Below are 8,173 nucleotides of genomic sequence, written 5' to 3' on the forward strand. Positions count from 1 at the left end.
CCGCAGCCTGGGGGGCGGGGCGGGGAGAACGAGGGAGTGAAACAGGAAGAGAGATGGAGAGACAGAGAATGAAAGCCGGAGAGAGAAACTGAGACGATGGACAGAAAGAGATCAGAGTCAGAAAGAGATCGAAGGGCAGAACTGGGTAGGGAGGGAGCCACTGGGAGCAGAACTGCGGCAGGCGGTGAGGGTGAGGGGGCGGGGGGCGCGGGCAGCAGGGGTCAAGGGAAGGGTTGCCTTTTCCCTTTCTTCACCAGCATCACAGATGCACAAGCGGTCAGCGCTGAGAGAATGCAAGTCTTTCAGGTCAAGAAGGGGAAATCGAGGCTTAGTGATAGAGTCACTTAAAAGGGAACACCGAGCCGAGCCGGGGAGAACCCACCCTCCTGCCTCCCAGACCGAGCTCGTTTTCAAAGCCCAGACAGTTTCGGAGGATCAGGCAGCCGGATGATCAAGCTCAGCCGGCACTTCCCACATTTTCTATGGTGGGGCTTGGGGGTGGCAAGGGGGAAGGAGACTGGAGATTGGTCTTGACGTGTATTTGCATGGCAAGCGCACTTCTTCCTTTGAGATGTTACAGATCAATAAAAATAGCAAAACTTTCTAAAGGATGCTTTTACTCCACTTTACATAACATAACATTGGGAGGAGGGGATGCAACCTTCTCCCTTGGCACTGGCTGCCACTGATGCACAGGAAGGAGGAGATAGGAAAAGGGGCCAAGGGGGTTTCAATATCCAGAAGAAAGAAAGAAAGTGTCTCTTTTACCCACACCACCTCCATCCCAAACTCAGGATCACCTGGATTGTCTCTTCCTGACTCTGGGAAGGATGGAGAGTTAGGCCCTGTCAAACCCCAGACTATCAGACTCTAGGTGACACTGACCGGGGGCTGGGCATTCACAGTGCAGCCTGCCTTCTCCCATTTGCAGCACCCTGCCTGAAAGACCACTGGCACAATTTGGCCCAGAGAGGGGAGGGGACTGTCTCCAGGTCACGCGGCTATCTGGGAGGGAGGTGGGAGAATTCCAGCCGAGGACACTGATCCCAGGCCCAGGCACCAGCTGGGCTGCCAGGCTGATACCCAGGCCCTGCCCATGGGACCCACCATGCCCAGTCACGCCCTCAGCAGCAGCTCGGCTCCTGGCTCCCTTGAGGACTGGAATTGGAAGAGGCAGATTGAAAGGAGGCTCGTTGGAGACCTAAGTGTCCTCATCCTTTCCCCCTCCCTCTCCAAGCTGTCGGGTGAGGTAGCCCAGGAATAATGTTACCCTCCACCTTGGTGACCTCCCAAACCCTTGGGCCCACAGACATGCTGCAATACAGTGCCTGCAGCCTCGCCATCTGGGAGCTCAGATTCCAGCAAAAGCCTCCAAAAGAAACCACTTTTCCATGTCTGCCTCTGATTCCTCTGAAAATTTGGGGGGCTAATAGGAGGGGCTTCCAACCCCCTTAGTCATCCTAGGAAGCCAAGCTGAATAGCAGTGACTGATATTCACCCAACCACAAGCCAATTTTGTGGTTTCAGTTGTTTTCAGAAGGAGCAGCAATGCAGCAGCAGGAGGCTGTGGGCAGAGGAGTGGGCTGCCTCCTGGACCCCAGCCCCTGCCCGGGGCACTGATGGGGCACAGTGACAGCACTCAACTCTGCCCTGGCACGACTCAGCCCAAGCTCAGGAAGGCCCGGAACTGCCCCCACCTCACAGATTCACAGGGAAGAGTTTGTAACAACCAGGAACACCGCTCTCCCCCATCCTCTCCATGTCCCCCCAGCAACTTGACTGGTTAAGCTGGCTGCTTCCTGGATCCAGGGTGAACCCTTTTCTTTTCCTTCCTTTTTGTTTCATTTTGTTTTTCTTTCCTTTCTTTCATTTCCTTTCCTTTTCCGTCCTTTCATTCTCCCTTCTTTCTTTTTCTTTCTTTCTTTCTTTCTTCCTCCCTTCCTTCTTCCCTCCCTCTCTCCTCTCTCTCCCTCCCCTCCCCTTTTCCTCTAATATGTGTGTGGGGCAGGAATAATTCAGGAGCCACAGCGAAGAGAACAGAGGCTGCTGGAAGGTCCTCCAAATGAAAATGGGCTGTCAGGCCCCAGATCCAAACCTACAGACGCCAAGGCCTAGCCTCCGGCTCCTTTGGCTATGGCACTCACTGCCCCCAGTCCCCAGACCACATCTGTTCACTTCCCTCGTGAGCTGAGAAGGGATCCGGATTAGCAATAAGGGAGTAGATTTTTGAAGAATCTCAGAAGTCTAGAATGCCAAAAGGTCAGAGCCGAGAGGGAAATTAAAACCGCCCAATCCAGTCCCTTCCCTTTTTTTTCTAATTGAGGAGCAGAATCTCTGAGAAATGATGCAACATTCTCAGAGCTTGGGTAGAACGAGAGGTCCTCACTCTCAGAACAGGCTCTGAACACCTCCCGTCACTGCCCTACAAGGTGCAAATTTTCCCCCTTCTCAGCTTTTAATGTTGACCAGACTTCTGGTCCCAATGACCAGGGAGAAGAATCAGGAAACGAGGGGTGGGCCAGGCACCAGGGGGGCAGATACAGAGCATCAACAGCTGGGCACAGAGAGGTTTTGCATTTTTCTGAGAACGTGTGGCATCTCCTTGTCCTCTTCCTCCAGGAAGCCTGCCTGAAGTAGCTTTGGGCCTGTCACCCTCCATACCTGGGACAGGAAGTGGGGTCTGGACAGGAGTGGGGTGTGTGGGGTGGAGAAGCTAGGGAAGGGGAGGCACCCCCATGGGGAAAAAGCTGCCCTAATGAGTCACTGCTGCCCAGGGGCAGCCCTCCTGGGGGCTGCCCATCTGCGGTTAAGGTTTATCATGTGATTTCTACAAAGGATAGTGGTGCCCATCTGTGGTTAAGGTTTATCATGTGATTTCTACAAAGGATAGTGGAGTGGTGGGCTAGAGCTGGCTTACACCAGCTCACAAGAGCTGATTATGTGTCTCTTCCCAATGCTCAGTGCTATCCTAGTGGCAGCTCAAATTGGAGAGCCCGTTGTTGAACATTTACCAGCACACCACTGGATAACGGGGTCAACTTCAAAGCCAGGAGCCTATGCACGTGGGACTTCACGCATGTGTTGGTGTGCACTGTTCCTGGGGTCCACGTGGGGTCATGTGCGAATGAATGGCAGTGCGTGCCCATGTCCCTGTGGAACCTGGGACATACTGTGTGGCACTCTGCTCCTGGTTGTTTGAGACTGTGCGTGTGGGCCATGCGTGTTGGGAGGAGTGTGCTTCTGCGGGTGGGTGTCACTGGGAGCCTGGTAAGCGAGGAAGGGTGTGTGTGTGTGTGTGTACGCACAACCGGGACTTTGGAAGGGTGTGTGTGTGCTTTGTGCATCTGGGGCTATGTGTGACAGGATGAGTCTGGAGGACCACCGTGGGGAAAAGACCCACATGTGCTCACTGTGGGGGACTAGGGCCACACCTGAGACCAGAGACACACAAATCCCTGAGCTCGGAGACCCCCTGTGCCAAGTGCTGCTCAGTCCCTCCTCTGTCCTCAGGCTTAACCACCTGCCAGCCCAGGAGGGAGTGGGATGCCAGGGCAGGCAAGGGGCCCTCTGATCCCCCAGGTAAGTTCCCGTGTATGCTGGGCCCACTATAAAGGCCAGCACCAGGGGGCACTGTCCTCTTCCCTGCCCCTCACCCATGCTTCTGGGTGACTTATCTCCTTCACACCATCCCCTGATCCTCCCCCACCTCCCATCCACAGATTGCTTTTGTTGTTGGGGGGTGGGGTATGGGAGAGTTCAGCTCCTGCAACACCCACAAGGCCACAGGCCCCAGGAAGGGGGAGGGATGTGATCATCATTCAATTGGCCCCATCCCCTTACTCACCGTGGGCTGAAAGCCTGGACTGGGCATCCCTCTGGAGCAGGGGGCCCTGGACGGAATAACATGGGCTCCTGCATTCCCCCGCCCCTCTGCTGATCACCCGCCAGCTCCTCTGCCACAGGGAATTTGGCTCCACTACCCCCATTTCCCCCGGCCAAGACGTCCTGCAGGCCTCGTGCTCCAGGCACAGGGGAAGGAGCCAGACTCCCATTCACTGTGGCTGCTTTCCCCTCCTCTCCCTCCCTCCCTGGTCTATAAGGGCCAGAAGAAGAAAAGTATGATGCTAGGACAGTGGGAGAGGGACCGAGATGAGACAGGCTTTCTCACCTGTGGTCTTCTAACTCAAATCCCTCACCCATGTCTGGGGTGGGGACATATGTCTTCTGACACCTGAACCCACTCTCATCCTTCCTCCCTGGAGCCTTCAGACCCCGCTGCCTGCAGTGGGTCATTCTGCTCATCTGTCTGCCTCTGGCCTGCACTGCCTCAATGCCAGCCCAAACTCCCAGCCTTAGAGAGAGGGAGGGATTCACTGTGGAAAATATGCAGGGAACCAGATCCCTCGGTTCATCTGGGAAATGTATCCCAGTGTCTTCACAGGAAGTTCTGCCTAAAGTCTAACCTAACATTCCTTCTACTGCAGCCATGCCCAGCACCTTCTTCCCATCTCAGCCAACCTTGCTCCTTCAGATGAAGCTGAGCTCTCAGGCAGTAAAGAGCCAAGCTCCAAAAACGAAAACAAAAGTCTCTCCTTGTCACCAGTGCTCTCTACACACTCTGCCCGCCCCCTGCCTCCAGCTACCACAGAAACCCGCAGGGCATTGGAGCCTTCATCCCAAAATGAGTCAGGGCCCCTCAGAAGGGTTGAGCTGGGGCACAGGAATTTCCCTTCATGCCAAGCAAGGCTCTACTTCACACTGACCTCTGTCCAGCCTCCTTGGCCCAAAGGGGCAAGATGGGCTTCCACCCGGAGGGTCTGGACCTCCTGTGGGTAAACCCAGCTGGCCCTGGAAGCAGCCTCTGCCCTGGTCTCTTTTAACACCAAATTCGCTCCCTGTTTGATGCTTGAGGGGGATCCATGCTGAGTGCCTAAGTATGGAGCTGGGGACAAGAAGTGCTCAGGCCCCCCCCCCGCCGAGCCATACTCAGTGCCTCTCTCACCCTGTGCCCCATGGTACCCTCCACATTTTCATTCCAAGGCAGTCATGGAAATAGAAGCTTCTCCCTAGGTCTGAGGACCCAGGGGACCCTCAGGCGGGTGCCAAGAAGCCAGCTGCAAATCTCCAAGCTCCTTCTTTCTCCTCCTGCGCTCAAGAGAGCAAGATTTTCCCAATGAGGAGGGAAGTGCTGGGGCGGGGGGCGGGAGTGGGGGTCCCAGGGCCAGTGAAGATGGCTGACCGGGGAGAGTGGAGGCAGAAGGGGGGGGGTCCCGCTGACCCCTGTGGAAGCTGCCATACTCTCCCCACCCTGCCCCCTGCACTGCATATATTCTCTCCCTCCAAAATAGCATCCCTGGAGGGGAGTGGGGGAAGTTCTCAGCTCACCCTTCGCTCCTCCCCACAGCGTGTTCACAGCTCTCTCGGCTGTCTCTCGCGACCTGGTTTCCCTGCCAGGTCCTTCTGCTTTGTCTCCACCCTCACGGTTGGCTCGTCCAGGTCCCAGGACCCTCCGGCAGAGGGTCCCATCTCCCTCTCCTCGGCCGTCACACTCGCCGCCTCCCGCCTCCAAGCCTTGGCTGCCAGCCACATCATTCCCTGCCCTCTTTGGGACAGAAGTAAATTCAGTGCACATAAATCGAGCACCAAATGTGTTGGTGGGGGTCGGTGCGGTAGTCCCTGGGGCAGAGGAAACCTACGTCAGAATGGAAGAGTCCTGGTCCTTTCCTCCATGGATCTTACAGGGCAGAGACCTGACATCTAGCAATACCTCCGATGGACAGAGTCCTCTTCCAGTGGAGCTGGGAATCCCCTCTCCCTCCCACCCCGTAGCCCTAGGGCCGGGTCTCACACTGGACCCCTCACACCATTTCTAGAATCTATTCACAAGCTCCCCTGCTATTGTTTGGATTATTTCTCATGCAGAATGTTCTCTTGAGCAGCTCCCAGGTTGGCAGGGGCTGTTTGGGCCCTGCCCTGGGAAGTGCCTAGTCTGAAGGTGGAGGCAGGAGGGTCTGGAGAGAACAAGTCCCCAGCTGGGCAGAGCTGGGGTCAGCGAAGGTGTGAGAGGGGCTCCAGGGAGAGGGTTCCCAGAGGAAGGAAGGGTGGGGGGAATAGGCTCCCAGGAAGGAAAGGGGCAGGGCTTGGGGTCTGGAGCAACAGTAGGTGCATTTCCCTCACCAGGGGCCGGCTGTGGGGCTGCCCTCTTGCCCTCAGCACCGGGAGCATTGGAGGCAAGGAAAGAGAACCTCAAAGGCCCCCCTCAGGGAATCACCTCCCCCTTTGTTATTTCGGGCTCCATTTTCTTGGTCCAGAAGGGTGTCAGCGGTAATGCAAATTAGGAGGTGTTGGAGGTGCTGCCTACACCCATCCTGTCCCCCCTCCCAGCCTCTGCCCTCCCTCCCTGCAGGCCCACACTCACACAGCAGACTGGAACATCTGCGAGGCGCGCCTGGTGCCTTTGCCCTTGGCTGAGTTGGCATGGAGGGAGGGCGACACTGCGGGTTCTCGGGGGCCTCTGTCTCTGCCATGAGGACAGGGCAGCCACCAAGAGGGCCTTCGGCGATGCCCAGGCCTTCCCCTACCCCAGCTCCCTTCTGCCCTCAGCCCTGCCAGGCCCCCCTGGGTCGTGAACATCCGCAGAGACAGTCAATGCCTCAAACCAGAGCCTCCCCTCCAGGCTGCCGACGGGAGGGGCACAGCCTGGAGCCCTTTCCACAGCACCCCCTCCATCAGGTCCTCTTCAGATGTCAGTTCGATTTCAAAAGGCACTCAGGCCACTGCGGGGTACAGCTCCGAGTGGCAGGAATTTCTCTGGAGTGAATCAACATAGAGAAGCCAGAGGAAGGGCAGGAATAGGAGCAGGTGCTGCAGGATCTCACACCGTTTCCCCCCCCCCCCCCGTATGTGGTCTCTGCCCAGACTCCTGGTTCCACCCCTTCCCAGGTAGGACCCCCTTGACCTGGACGGTTCATCCTTGTGTCTAACCTCCATTCTTCCTGCAGTAGCCAAAGTGGCTCTGTTCTTGCCCTTGCTAAGGAAGGAATGTGACTGGGGGGTGCAGTCGTGCTCCCCAGACCCTATAAAGATATCACTGACTGAAACCCCACCCTCCCTGCTCTTCTTCATTAGTCCTAATCAGCGGGGTGTGGTGTTTCTCATTAACACGGCTGACTCACCCACACACCCCTCCCATTTGCTAGCTATCAGCTTCCCACCCCTCCACTCCCCCCAAACGCGCCGCGCGCGCGCACACACACACACACACACACACACACACACACCGCCGCCGCCACCACCATCACCATCACCACTACAGCTTCTGAAAGGAGCTCTTGCTCTCCTCAGCTGATTGCCTGGCACAGCCTCTACGGGGACCCAGGAGAGGGGCAGGGTCGCCACGGCCCGGTAGCTCTGGCTGTGAAATCAGAGATGAGGCAGGGAGGCCCAAGGGGCAGCTGCTGGTTGAAGGAGAGACAGAGGGCAGTGGGGCTGGAGCTGGGATGTTGGGTGTTGGCCTTTTACCGGGCACTTGGGGATGAGCTCATGGACAGCTTGGTGTCTGTGAATCCTCCCCCACCACCAGCCGTCCAGCTCTGGGTCTGTGCTGATGACAGAGAATAGGCTCTTGGGTGTCTCCTCCAGCCTCAGCAGGATCTTCCCCCGACTTTGCTCCTGCGCAAGTTCTCCCACCCTCCTCACCTTTCCAGGGGCTTAGAGATCCAGACCCCTCTGCCCCACGCTCTCTCAGGCCCTGGTGTCCCTGAATCACTCCCACAGAGTCCTTCCATCTGATCACAGCCCTGGTTGGGAAGAGGAGGATGAGTGTTGGCAGGGCTCTGCAGCCCCTCCTCCAGCCCCCCCACCCCCGATGTCTTCTCTTCTGGGCAGGCATTAAGTTAAAGGCTGTGGTTCTGGAGGACCTGGGCTGGGGAAACACTAGCTTTTTCTCCCTTCCTCCCCTTCCCTCCCAGCTCCACCTAGCTTCCCACCTTACACCTGAGCCCTTTCCCGGGTCGCCAGAAATCAAGGAGACAAGCTGCCAGAATCTGCACCCTATGTTGCCATGCTCCCCTCACCGCGGTGACAGGGGCAATGTCCAGGTTGCAGGATACCTGGGTGCCCTCCCCCCTCAAACACGCTCAAGGACCAGATGTGGTTACTCAGGTCACGCCCC

This window comes from Balaenoptera borealis (assembly GCF_965194805.1).
Source record: "Balaenoptera borealis genome assembly, chromosome: 20".
NCBI classification, from domain to species: domain Eukaryota; kingdom Metazoa; phylum Chordata; class Mammalia; order Artiodactyla; family Balaenopteridae; genus Balaenoptera; species Balaenoptera borealis.